Source organism: Phycodurus eques, chromosome 1 (assembly GCF_024500275.1).
Source record: "Phycodurus eques isolate BA_2022a chromosome 1, UOR_Pequ_1.1, whole genome shotgun sequence".
NCBI lineage: Eukaryota > Metazoa > Chordata > Actinopteri > Syngnathiformes > Syngnathidae > Phycodurus > Phycodurus eques.
Genome location: NC_084525.1, coordinates 35,971,269 through 35,984,559, shown reverse-complemented (window position 1 = coordinate 35,984,559; position 13,291 = coordinate 35,971,269). Strand labels below are relative to the sequence as shown.

The following is a 13,291-nucleotide window of genomic DNA, read 5'->3' as shown; positions in this document are numbered from 1 at the left end:
ACTAATGAAAACCCCAAAATTGAGTATCTCATAAAATTTGAATATTGTGGAGAGGTGCAATATTGAAGACACCTAGTGCCACATTCTAATCAGCTACTTAACTCAAAACTCACCCTTTAAATGGTCTCTCTATGGTCGAGTACCGTAGGCCACACCATCATGGGGAAGACTGCTGACCTGACAGTTGTCCAAAAGACGACCATTGACACCTTGCACAAGGAGGGCAAGACACAAAAGGTCATTGCTCAAGAGGCTGGCTGTTCACAAAGCTCTGTGTCCAAGCACATTAATAGAGAGGTGAAGGGAAGGAAAAGATGTGGTAGAAAAAAAGTATACAAGCAATAGGGATAACTGCACCCTGGAGAGGATTGTGAAACAAAACCCATTCATTCACAAAGAGTGGACTGCAGTTGGAGTCAGTGCTTCAAGAACCACCACGCACAGACGTATGTAAGACATGGGTTCCAGCTGTGGCATTCGTTGTGTCAAGGCACTCTTGAACAAGAGACGGCGTCAGAAGCGTGTCGGCTGGGCTGAAGACAAAAAGGGCTGGACTGCTGGTCTAAAGTTATGTCCTCTGATGAAAGTCAATTTTATACTGAATTTGGGATTTTCAATGCGCGGCACGGTAGACGACTGGTTAGAGCGTCTGCCTCACAGTTCTGAGGACTGGGGTTCAATCCCCGGCCCCGCCTGTGTGGAGTTTGTATGTTCTCCCCGTGCCTGCATGGGTTTTCTCCGGGCACCCCGGTTTCCTTCCAGATCCCAAAAACATGCATGGTAGGTTAATTGACAACTCTAAATTGCCCGTAGGTGTGAATGTGAGTGCGAGTGGTTGTTTGTTTGTATGTGCCCTGCGATTGGCTGGCAACCAGTTCAGGGTGTACCCCGCCTCCTGCCTGATGATAGCTGGGATAGGCTCCGGCACGCCCGCGACCCTAGTGAGGAGAAGCGGCTCAGAAAATGGATGGATGGATGGATGGGATTTTCATTAGTTTTCAGTTATAATCGTCAGAATTAAAATAAATAAACATTTGAAATAAATCAGTCTATGTGCATATAATATACAAGTTTCACTTTTTGAATGGAATTACTGAAATAAATCTTTCTCTAAAACTTTTTCATGATATTTTAATTATATGACCAGCATGATATTGTATATTATATTGCATAATGTATGCATTGCTGCCACCTACGGATTATGGGGTGAACACCTCAGACAGAGTCAAACCCTAAGAAATACATTAAAATAACAAATATTGATGCCATAATTACGATAATATAGTGATGATTATTTTATGCAATTGAACAGTATGCAGAATTATTTCTTCCTATGACATAATAATACTGCAATAACTGTCCCGCAAGAATGTTCATCACATCATGTAGAAAATATGGAAACTTAGAGAAATTGTTGTGGAAGTGAATTTCTATAGGTTGCCAGCTCTGCAGTCATAGCATTAAAGGCAATTTTAAGTTAAAAAAAAAAGTAAAAGTATTCTATTTTTTTTTTGGGGTGTGATGTTTAGAATTGTTAAATTAACCTGCTTTATACATTTAAATGCGGTTTTATAAATTGTCATATGATATACTGTATTAATCTTAGAGGGGGAATAAAAATCATGAGATCAAATTTAGGCCATATCGCCAGCATTCATCCCAAGAAGCTCGGAAGGTCATAAAAGTTGTTCATAGCAATTAGCGAGTGGCTCCACACCAAGCAATTGAGTCCCATGGGTGTGTGTCTGCGGACAGATGCCAGCTCAAGGGGGGCAAAGGATGGCACCCCGCCTCGCTGAGAGGGGAGGACGGGCCCAGGGGCCTACCTGAGAAAGGCCTGCCCCAAGGATCACACCCACACCAAGAGATCCATTGCGGTCCAGCACCCCCACCGATGCGCCCCAAAACCGGCCACCCGGAGGAGAATGCAGGGACTCTCTGCCGCCCCCTTGGCGAATCCCACCCCCGCCCAACGCCCCACGTGCCTCACCACCGCCGTCCCTCTTCCCCACCCAACCAGTAGAGCCCGCCACAGCAGTCAGCCTCCGTCCCAGTCGGAGGGCGAGCCGGTGACCCGCGCTGTAAAAAACCCCCATCTGTCAAAAGGCGAATTGGCAAATGCCGAACTGTGAAAATATGCCAGGTCCACTGTAGTCATTAAGATTGCACTAACATGAAAGGACGCAGCTATCAGTATTTAGCTCCTGGTACTTATTATTTTTGCTATATGGAGGTTCTGCTGTGCAAATGGAAAGTTTTTTTCTCTCATCCTTGTTTGTTTTTAATTCAGTAAAGCTTGAGCGCAAGTTAATGTCACCAATTGTTAAATTCTGACAGTAAGGTTACAGTAGGTTTTCGTTGCAGTTAACTGGGTTTTGTGTCAGCATGATTATGTCAGAATCATTTTAATTTGATCATAAAGGAAGATGCAAATCAAGGGAGGGGTCTTTGTTTGAGATTTGCATTACTTAGTCAGGACGTATCATTTGTTGTATTGATGCATGTACGTATATGATCCGTGCCTTGTAATATAAAACGGATCCGGGTAGCCCGACATGAATGTGCTTGTCTGAGTTTTCACTTTATTTCTTTGCAGGACATCAGACTGGCAACTTTCTCACTGTGAATACCTCCAACCACTTCTTCAAAATTCAACATTTGGGTGTAAGTGTCCCACTACCACAGATCCTATGTGCATGACTGCATGGAACCTCTGTGTGGGGAACTGTTTGATAACACTGAGTGGCATACGAACCTAAAGGTTGCGAGGGACGTAGTGTGGGAGGAGGAAGGGGTATATTCTCCACTTCATCATAGCAGTCTAGTGTCATTGCTGTGACCGTCCTCTTTACGAGGGCACACATCACTGCACATTGTTGCAGGCCTCCATCCTCTGCACAAAGAATATCATCCATCTTGGTCATTGCAAAGATCTGGCCTGCCTTACTGAGTGTCAACTAAAAGCATGGCCTGGGTGGGTTACTCACCTTAGCCGTGTGTGTGTGTTTTTTCATGACGGATCATTCTAATCCACTGAAGGTGCCTCATTAAAAAATATTTTGTTGACTTTTTTTAATCTCTAGTCATTTTTTTTCTTGTGAAGTATCTATTTATACTTCCAACAGATTCATTCGTGATGCCCTTGAGTGTACAGAGCTGACTCACAAAGTGAACAGAGGTCTCCCATGACACCATTTGACCCTCTTCCCATACTCCGCCTTCCTATGCACATATGCAATGTAATTTCCCAATTTGCTGTGATCATATACGCCACAGGTCCCAAAATGTCCCCCAAACCGAATTATTAGCCAGTTTTAGCCACTGTTACTTACCCAAATCAAATCTGAAGAATACTATGTTGTACTTTCTGTGAGTGTACATAGGACCTATGTAATCTTTTGACAAGGTCAGAATAATAAATTTGGGGGAAAAGGTTCCTTGTGGCGTAAAGAAGACCATTGCAGTCGGTGGTGACAATGGGAGGCACGTTGATGATGGAGGTGCGGCTGCACTGTGACGAAGACGCGCCCATGACCAGACCCATTTCTAGACCTCAGTCTTAAGGGGGACACATAAAATTCATGGGGGGCACACTTATTATTACCCTACAGACAGTACATATTTTTAATCCTATAGCCTACTGTATTTGCGAAGCACTTGACGCACATAATCATCATGTTAAATATGCAAGTATGATGAGCTACAACACAAGTCCTCATAATTTAAAACAATGATCACAAAACACTTGCATGTTCAATTTATGATCTGTAACCCCAAAAGCACCTCTCAAACACACACACACCCCCACACACGCATTTCGAACCTACTTTGAGAAAAGTGTCGGGAGGTGGTGTCTCTACGCGCTGAACCTCCTCATCAGGTCCTTCCACTGTCAGATTGAAATTTTTGAAGAGGTGACGTTCTTTTCAAATGCTAGCTGAATCACATGCCTTGTATTTTGCTGATCGTGCTCTGAGAAATGTGCTAATTATGTTAACTATTGTCCATTTTCCATCTTTGGGAGGAACCGGGGTTTTCCACACCAGGAACTCACGACGAGCCACAGTAGTATATTATGATTCAACCACATCAGCTAATACAACTACAGCGGTTACCTTATCCAGAAATCATCTTCGGCAAGTGGGTCCAAAGTAACAAGTGCGCCAATGAGCTCTATACTACGCTTTCCAAAACGCTCACAAAATATCTCCTGCGTCGGTTTAGTATCCAGTGTTGCAGAGGACACTGTTAACTGAGTTTTAGACCATTTCTGTATATCCATAATTAATAATTATGAAAAATACTGGCAGGTTCACTTCAAAATTGGTGCGGTACTGTTGCACCAATGTAACGTTTTTAATGTATTTAAAAGTTAAATTACAAAATGTGGGAAAAAATATACATATACATACAGTATACAAAAACTGAGCTGAGAATGAACAAACATATATACATATGTTGTTAATATAAAGTATACTGTATAGTAAGGAATACATATAGCACAGCAAAAGAGGCATTTGCAGTTGATGAAATTAGCATTGGAATCGACAGAAAATATATGAGCTACATGTTGACCGGAGTACGTCAACAATTCAACCACACCGATGCTGTGTGTGTGCGCGTGTGTGTGTGTGTGTGTGTGTGAGTGTGTGTGTGTAGTGACTCCAAAACAGCCTTGTTTGTCGCTTGAGAAAAAGAGGTTGGGTCGTGTACCTGGCTGTCGCGGTGCTTGTCATAATGGCGGCTTGATAATAGAAGCAGACTGAGTCCTGAATGCGCCTTGGGTGATTTCATAAAATAGTGGTTTCACATTTGCACATACACTGGATGATTTCATGCACAATTTCTGGAATCAAAGAAAGAGAAAAGCATAGGGTAGCGCATAGCATAGTGGTTAACAAAAAATACGGCTACCCATCGCCACTCTTTACACCTGACTACTGGTAAGGACGCCTATTTGAAGTACTCGGAATTTACCACTTATGTCACGTGACCCAAGCTCCTGTGCATTACCACAGCAACCAAATACTACGTGACATATACACACAGCTACGGGATTATGGCTCCTACAGTGTGAATAGATCAATTTACATAACATTTGTACATGCAGAAGCACAGGAAAATCTATGAATCCGACCCGATTGCACTTCCTGTTCGTTGAGTGACAATTTCGTACTGCACGCAGACAGCTGCAGCTGGAAATACATACATTTCATATACTGTACAAGCACTTGAACAGAATGAGGGTAAAAGTGATGAGTCAACCCATTAGCAAATTCATGGTTTGCTTTATTATCGTTAAAATGATTAATAATTATGTTTACAAATGACTGTAGTTCCAGTATGTGGTGCCGCTTGGGTAAAAGATGTGAGTTTGAAGTTTTTTCGAAAGCTGATCCTGCATTATTTTTGCGTACGCACGGTCTGAGGAGGTTCTAAATTTGTTTGCAGAGTGTGAACAAAACCAAGTACGAAAATATTGATGAATCAAAGATTTCTGCGTCAAGCGTGCGTACGCACAATTTAAGTACAAATCTCAGTGTGTGGACGGTTATTGAATGAGGCCCATTGGCTCTTTGTGTGCATGCTACCAGCATCACCTGCACAGTCTAGCACTCAGTTGATTAATCAAAGTCATTTCCATGAGTGATGGAATTGGGAAAATGGAAGCTAATAAACCCCAGCGGACAGCAGCGGTGCCAGGAAGGATGGACGCTGCTGCTCTTATATTAGCACTACTGCTATCGTCATTTCCCATGTTTTAGCCCACTCTGCCTTTTTCTTATTGTTAACATTGATCATGGCAACTTTCACTGAATGAGTTTGTATGACTCAGGGTATTCTTGGTTAGAATATTAAGAACCATAAGAGATTTAGGTCCCGTTTCTGTATATAGGGGTTTGTAATTCAACCTCATCTGCAGGTTGGGACAAAGCATCATGTGAGCATAGAAATTAAATTAAAAACAGCATCAGTCTTACAGTTGCATTGCCATCTACATATTACACCATATATACAGTTGCACTTTGATGTACAAGTGCCCCAATTTACGGGTTTTGTGAGTTATTTATTTTTTGCTTTATTTTGCAAGCCAAAATGTAAGGTATTTGAGCCAGCTTCAAATATGCTGCCGATCGAGTGAAGTGAAAAAAAGGAGAACAACAGTCACCGATGCAAGTTTAGCTGTTTATGGAACAGTAAAAAAAGTCATTAGAACACCAGCAAAAAGCTACTGTAATCCAAAACTCACAACCAGAAGCTCACATGAAGAGTAATGGCACATCATTCAATAGGCCACGCTCCTTAAAGACATACAATACATACAACACTAAAGCTGTTGTTGTTGTGACTCGGCTTGTCCCAACATAAAGTAATTACATTTTTAAAAAAAAGTGTATTTCTTTACATTCCACTCTAATATGTTTTCATTATGTTTTCATACAATGCGGTTCTACATTTCTCATTAAAAATGTAATGAAAAAAAATTCTTTTTTGGGGCTGGAAATGCCTAATGGCATTCAAATCATTTAACTGCGAGGTATAGATTTGAAATCCAACTAAATTAACTTTCGAGCTTGATCACAGAACCAATAATTTTACAAATCAAGGTACTCCTGTGCAGGGGACCTTGCGAGCTCAAACACGATTTGTTTCAGAAGGGTAATGATAAGATTCTGAATAAATTTCCCAACCATGAAAAAAAAGGTATATATATATAAGGCCACATAATTTGGGCTGATTTCGTCACAGTATTCTAATTTTTTGAATTCCTGATTTCGTGGGTTTTATGAGCTGGAACCCCAACTTATGTAAAAATAAACAAATAAATACTTGAAATTGTTTAAATTGTGGGCCCTGAATAGAGAATCTATGAAAGTTTAACTTTTTGAAAGGAATTGGGGAAAGAAAAAAACTTTTCCATGATATAATTTTTTTTTTGGAAAGGGTCTGTATTAGCAGGGACACAGAAAGGATTTTAATTCTGCGTCTGTAGACACATAGTTTAAGACAACCTCTACGTATGTATGTGTTTATGTGTGTGTGTGTGTTTGTGAAGAGCTTCCACACACAGTGACTCAAAAGTACAAATCCTGTCTTGGTGCTAGCCAATCAAAGGCAGAGTAGGCCGGGTTATTGTTCCATACAATGAACATGGGATTTTTTTCTGGACATTTTATTGTTGTCTCAACGCAGCAAGCCGCTGGAAGAACGGCGTTTGCTCCTTAGCCGGCAAGCTAACGAGCTAGTGAGCTCAGGGCTGGCGCTAAAAAGCTCACTCGACCGCGCCGACGTCATTAAAATGTCAGCACTCTGAGTTACTTGTGTATTCCCCAGATAACACACATCTACACACACCCACACATATGAACCAGAGCGGCAGTGAGGGCAGAACAGAACTGTATAGCAGAAAGGTTTGCCTCTCATTATGCCAGACAAAGAAATAGGCCATCACAACCAAACAAAGTATTGCATTGTTGCACCTCCTCACATCTTGAGCACCAGCACATGCAGTGAGCCACATCTAATCCACTATTGATATCTGGCTCACATACCAAAGTGGAGCATTCACAGAAGATTTCCAGCTCCAACAGTGCTTCACTGCTTCAGATTTAAAAAGAAATCAATCTTGAGAGTTGAGTCCATAACAATAGATTCTCTGATCTGTCTGGGCATGTGTGCTTTGTGTACTTTATCACAGCACAAATAAATTCTATTTATTTAAATTCTATTCTATTTTCTCTGCCATTCCTTGCACTTTATTCTATTTCCAATTTCTTTATGCGACATAGGCACACTGAGCCTGTTAGAACATACAGTAGCACAGTGCATACATTTGCTTTTGCATGTGAAGTTTGGTACAACAGCAAATGTCACGGCATTACAGTGGCTTGCTTCCATTTGATATGAGCGCCACGCGATTAGTCTTCACAACACGTATGCCTTATAAAATATGTATGCTAACTTGCTCTGAACCTCTGGAGGCTTGGCCTGCTTAGTTTAATGGGAGTTTCTCTTACTGCTCACACAAGAAAATCACGCTCATGATTACAAGACTATTTCCAAAAGGTATGAATCAAAATGGTATAGCTCTATCGTGTAAACCATCATACTGGTCGTGACATACAGTATTGCTGTTGTGAGGTAGGGTTATTCCCCCTGAGAAATGTGCTATTGCTGATCCATTTGGGTTAACCCAACATGCGCTGGATGTTGCTTGGATCAATATCATCTTTCCTGGACAGACCTGCCTGCATGTGTTCAGTCAACTAAAGTCTAATATCTTTGCTATGTGCAGCCAAGTGCACAAACTCATACAGCCGATTGACTAGGTTTCATACACTGAGCAAAAATATAAATATAGCTTTTTGTTTTTTGCTCCCATTTTTCATAAGCTGAACTCAGACTTTCTATGTAGACAAAAGGCATATTTCTCTCAGATATTGTTCACAAATATGTGTTCACAAATCTGTGTTAGTTAGGTCATTCTCCTTTGCCAAGATAATCCATCCACCTCACAGGTGTGGCATGTCAAGATGCTGGTTTGGACAGTATGATTATTGTGTTGCGTTGTGTTGTGACAGAGTTGTGTCTTAGCTGCCCACAATAAAAGACCATCCTAAAATGTGCAGTTTTACTGTATTGTAATGGTCTGGCAGGGGGGAGAAAACCAGTCAGTATCTGGTGTGACCACCATTTGGCTCGCGCAGTGCAACACATTAGCTTTGCATGGAGTTGATCAGGTTGTTGATTGTGGCTTGTGGAAAGTTGGTCCACTTCTATTCAGTGGCTTTGCAAAGTTGCTGGTTATTGGCAGGAACAAGAACACACTGTCATGTATGGCGATCCAGACCATCCCAAACATGCTCAGTAGTTGACATCCGGTTAGTATGCTGCCCATGCCAAAACTGAAATGTTTTCAGCTTCCAGGAATTGAAACATGAGGACGTGCATTACCATGCTGCAACATCTGTTGATTGTCTTGGAGGAATGGCACAATAATGGGCCTCGAGATCTTGTCACGGTATCTCTGTGCATTCAAAATATAATTAATGAAAAGTTCATTACCCATAATATAACCCCATCGCTACTATGGGCCACTCAACCCGCAGCGTTGCCATTAGCAGACTGCTCACCCACATGGCACCATTCATGCTGCCTGCCATCTGCCCTGTACAGTGAAAACCGGGATTCAACGAGAAAGAAAATACTTCTATGAAATGCCAGACACTATTGAATGTGATCATTTGCCCACTCAAGCCAGTTCCAACGACGAACTGCAGTCAGGCTGAGACCCCGATGAGGACGATGAACATGCAGATTCAACTAGATGTTTTCTGACAGTTTGTACAGAAATTATTTGGTTATGCAAACCGATTGTCACAGCAGCAGTCCGGTGGGCAGGTCTAAAAAAATCCTGTAGGTAAATATGCCGATTGTGGAGGTCCTGGGCTGGTGTGGTTGTGTTTTCTGCCAAATTCTCTGACATACCTTTGAAGACAGCTTATGGTTGAGAACTGAGCACAGGCAACAGCTCTGGTGGACATTCCTGGAGTCAACATGCCAATTGCATGCTCGCGCAAAACTTATCACATCTTTGGCATTTTGCTGTGTGATAAAACTGCACCTTTTAGAGTGGCCTTTTAATGTGACAGCCCACGGCTTTGCAATAATTGTGTGTGTGTGTGTGTGTGTGTGTGTGTGTGTGCATGTGTGTATGGGTCATTTTCATGTAACTCGATTACTAAAAGTAAAGACACTTGCCGCCTTGGTTTTATATGGACAAATGTCTCGCATACTGAAACACCCATGGTTGAAGTTCTGTTTTCAAGAGGTTATTTATGATTGAAGATTTTAAACCATAATAGTAAAAACAATTAATAGATCACAGTTCACCGTGACAGCCGCGCTTCGGCCTGAGCTCAACCTGCCTCCGCTTGCTCCTCTGTCGGCTTGTGCTGCGAAGCAAGTCCGCTGCTCTGTAGACGGCTGGTTCATGCCGTTTTAGCACTCCGAGGCTTGGAAACACTCGCGAGTTGGACTAGTTACAAACCCAAAGTCACTGTATGATCTACAATGTGTTATTTTCAAACATTTTTTTAAAGTTTAGGCCACTATAGTTAAGACAATCAAGAGATAAATACACTAATTTCATGGTAGTCTAATGTAATGGACATGTTGGTGAAGGAAACAGGGGTGATTAAGAAGTGAGGGGTAAGTTTGGCATCCAGGAAAGGAACTTGAAGGGACAGATGTTGGTTGACTTTGCAAAAAGGATGGAAATGGCTGTAGTGAACACTTTCTTCCACAAGAGGCAGGAACATAGGGTGGCCTACAAGAGCGGAGTTAGAAGCACGCAGGTGGATTACATCTTGTGCAGACAATGTAATTTGAAGATTGTTACTGACTGTATGGTAGTGATAGGGCAGCGTGTGGCTAGACAGCATAGGATGGTGGTGTGTAAAATGACTGGTGGTGGGGAGGAAGATTAAGAAGACAAAGGCAGAGGAGAGAACCATGTGATTCCATGTGATTCGAAAAGCCACACAACACGCAGAGGAGAGAACCATGTGATGGCTTTTCGAAAATAGGTGACACAGGCTCTCGGTGGACAGCAGGAGCTACCAGAAGACTGGACCACTACAGCCAAAGTGATCAGAGAGACAGACAGGAGAGTTCTTGGTGTACACTTTGGAACCTCAAAGTACAGGAAATCATACAAGAGGGTAGCTAAGAAGAAGTGGGACACTGAGAGGACTGAGGAGAGGAGAAAGGAATACATTGAGATGCGACGTAGGGCAAAGGTAGAGGTGGCAAAGTTCCAAACAAGAGGCATATGATGACAGAAAGGCACGAAAGAGAATGAAAAATAGAAAGGCAGTTGTTCCTGATGACAGAACTGTGGCGGTATGGAAGCATCTAGAAGAGGTGGCTGTGGAGGTTTGGACCAGGTTGTGCAACAGAATTGTAGCGGGTGAGAAGATGCCTGAGGAATGGACAAAAAGCGTTCTGATGCCCATTTTTAAGAACAAGTGTGATGTGGAGAGCTGAGCCCCTTCCTGTTTGCAGTGGTGATGAATAGGCTGACAATGAGGTTAGACTGGAATCCCCGTGGACCATGATGTTTGCAGATGACATTATGGTCTGCAGTGAAAGCAGGGAGCAGGTGAAGGAACAGTTAGAAAGATGGAGGCATGCACTGGAAAGGTGACGAATGAAAATTAGAGGAGAGACTATATGGGCATATATGAAAGGGGTGGAGGAGGAAGAGTGAGGCAACAGGGAGAAGAAATAGCAAGGGTGGAGGACTTTAAATACTTGGGGTCAACAGTCCAGAGCAATGGTGAGAGTGGTCAGGAAGTGAAGAAACAGGTCCAAGCAGGTTGGAACGGGTGGAGGAAGGTGTCAGGTGTGTTATGTGACAGAAGAGTCTCTGCTAGGATGAAGGGCAAAGTTTATAAAACAGTGGTAATGCCAGCCATGATGTACAGAATAGAGACAGTGGCACTGAAGAGACAAAAAGAAGCAGAGCTGGAGGTGGTGGAAATGAAGCTGTTGAGGATCGCTCTAGGAGTGACTAGGTTGGATAGGATTAGAAATTAGCTCATCAGAGGTACAGCCAAGGTTAGATGTTTTGGAGACAAAGTTAGGGAGAGCGGACTTCGAAAGTTTGGACACATCCACAGGAGAAATAGGGACTATATTGGTAGAAGTATGATGAGGATGGAGCTGCCAGGTAAGAGAGCTTGAGGAAGACCAAAGAGAAGGTTGATGGATATCGTGAGGGAAGACATGAGGGAAGTTGGTGTTCGAGAGGAGGATGCAGGAGATAGGCTTACATGAAGAAGGATGACGCGCTGTGGCGACCCCTAACGGGACAAGCCGAAAGGAAAAGAAAATCATTATACTTTTAATTACTGACAAAGTAATTGTGTAATTCAGCTATGCAAACTAGAAATACATTGATTAAAGAAAACCCATCGTGTAGAATGTATGAACTTGTGCATCAATCTTATCCCGAATTCAATTCTAAATATCCTGTCAGGTTTATTTCTAGAACCGATTGACAGAGCAAATGGTGGTGGCCCACTGAAATGTGGTTCTTGCATAGTGATAAAGACAAAGGTGCATGATTGACGGTCAAGGCAGCTTCATGGCAACCTTTTGAGTTGCACAATTTACACGTGTTGCCCTTCAAGGTCTGCAGATACAAGTGCATAATTGATCCTCCTACTCATTAAACCCACTCAAGGGTGTCAATAGGTTTTATGGATGGGGGGGCTGAGCCCACAGTAGATGCACAGGATGTGAGTGAATGTAGAGCACGAGCACAAAATTTCACAAACAGCTAACGAAGACAGAAATTGCTTTGTAACGTTTTTGGGTACATTTTATAACAATACAATGCTGGCTCAAAGTTCAAAGTCACCGTTAGATTTGTAATATTATTTCAGCCTGTTTTTTTTTTAATACAGTACACAAACAGGAAATTTTTCAGCCAACAAAAAGAAACAAATATGTACACATTTTACAGTGGATGCAAAAAAAGGTCACTGTGTCGTCACATAGTCAGCCAAGCCCATCATTTGAAATTAACATAAAAGTACAGCAAACATTTTCCCTTTGAGGAGTTAACAATCCATCCATCCATCCATTTTCTGAGCCGCTTCTCCTCACTAGGGTCGCGGGCGTGGTGGAGCCTATCCCAGCTGTCATCGGACAGGAGGCGGAGTACGCCCTCAACTGGTTGCCAGCCAACCGCAGGGCACATACAAACAAACAACCATTCGCACTCACAGTCACACCTACGGGCAATTTAGAGTCTCCAATTAATGCATGTTTTTGGGATGTGGGAGGAAACCGGAGTGCCCGCAGAAAACCCACGCAGGCACGGGGAGAACATGCAAACTCCACACAAGCGGGGCCAGGGATTGAACCCTGGTCCTCAGAACTGTGAGGCTGACGCTCTAACCAGTCGTCCACTGTGGCGCCGAGGAGTTAACAATGTAATCAAAATCAAATTTGTAGCTGCAATCGCCAGCGACTTGGTGGGTGGAAGCATCCATGAATGCTGTCTCTTTTTACGAGTGACAAATCACTCTGTTGTGACTCAGATGCTGAAGTGCATCTTTTTGATTGACTTTAGTGCAATTCTATGAATTCTTCCACTTCAAGATACATTGAAAAAAATTAATAACTGATCAATATCGAGGCTAATGACATGACTTTGGCTCACAGCACAATAACTGTTTGCTCCCAGATACTTCTGAAGTCACAGAAATTATATTTTGGG

The 13,291-nt window shown here is 42.5% G+C and overlaps 1 protein-coding gene across 3 annotated transcripts in view; it reads left to right on the top strand.

Annotated features, from left to right (window-relative positions):
* The window catches only part of LOC133409747 (synaptotagmin-2-like), a 107,626-nt gene that overhangs the window by 32,037 nt on the left and 62,298 nt on the right, over positions 1-13,291 (top strand). For 2 of the 3 annotated variants that reach the window (XM_061690209.1, XM_061690182.1), the window contains exon 3: positions 2,597-2,664. The exons of the other annotated variant lie outside the window; for it this stretch is intronic. The gene's annotated coding sequence lies outside the window, so the exon portion shown is untranslated. The remainder of the gene's footprint in view (positions 1-2,596; positions 2,665-13,291) is intronic. 3 annotated transcript variants of the gene reach the window in all.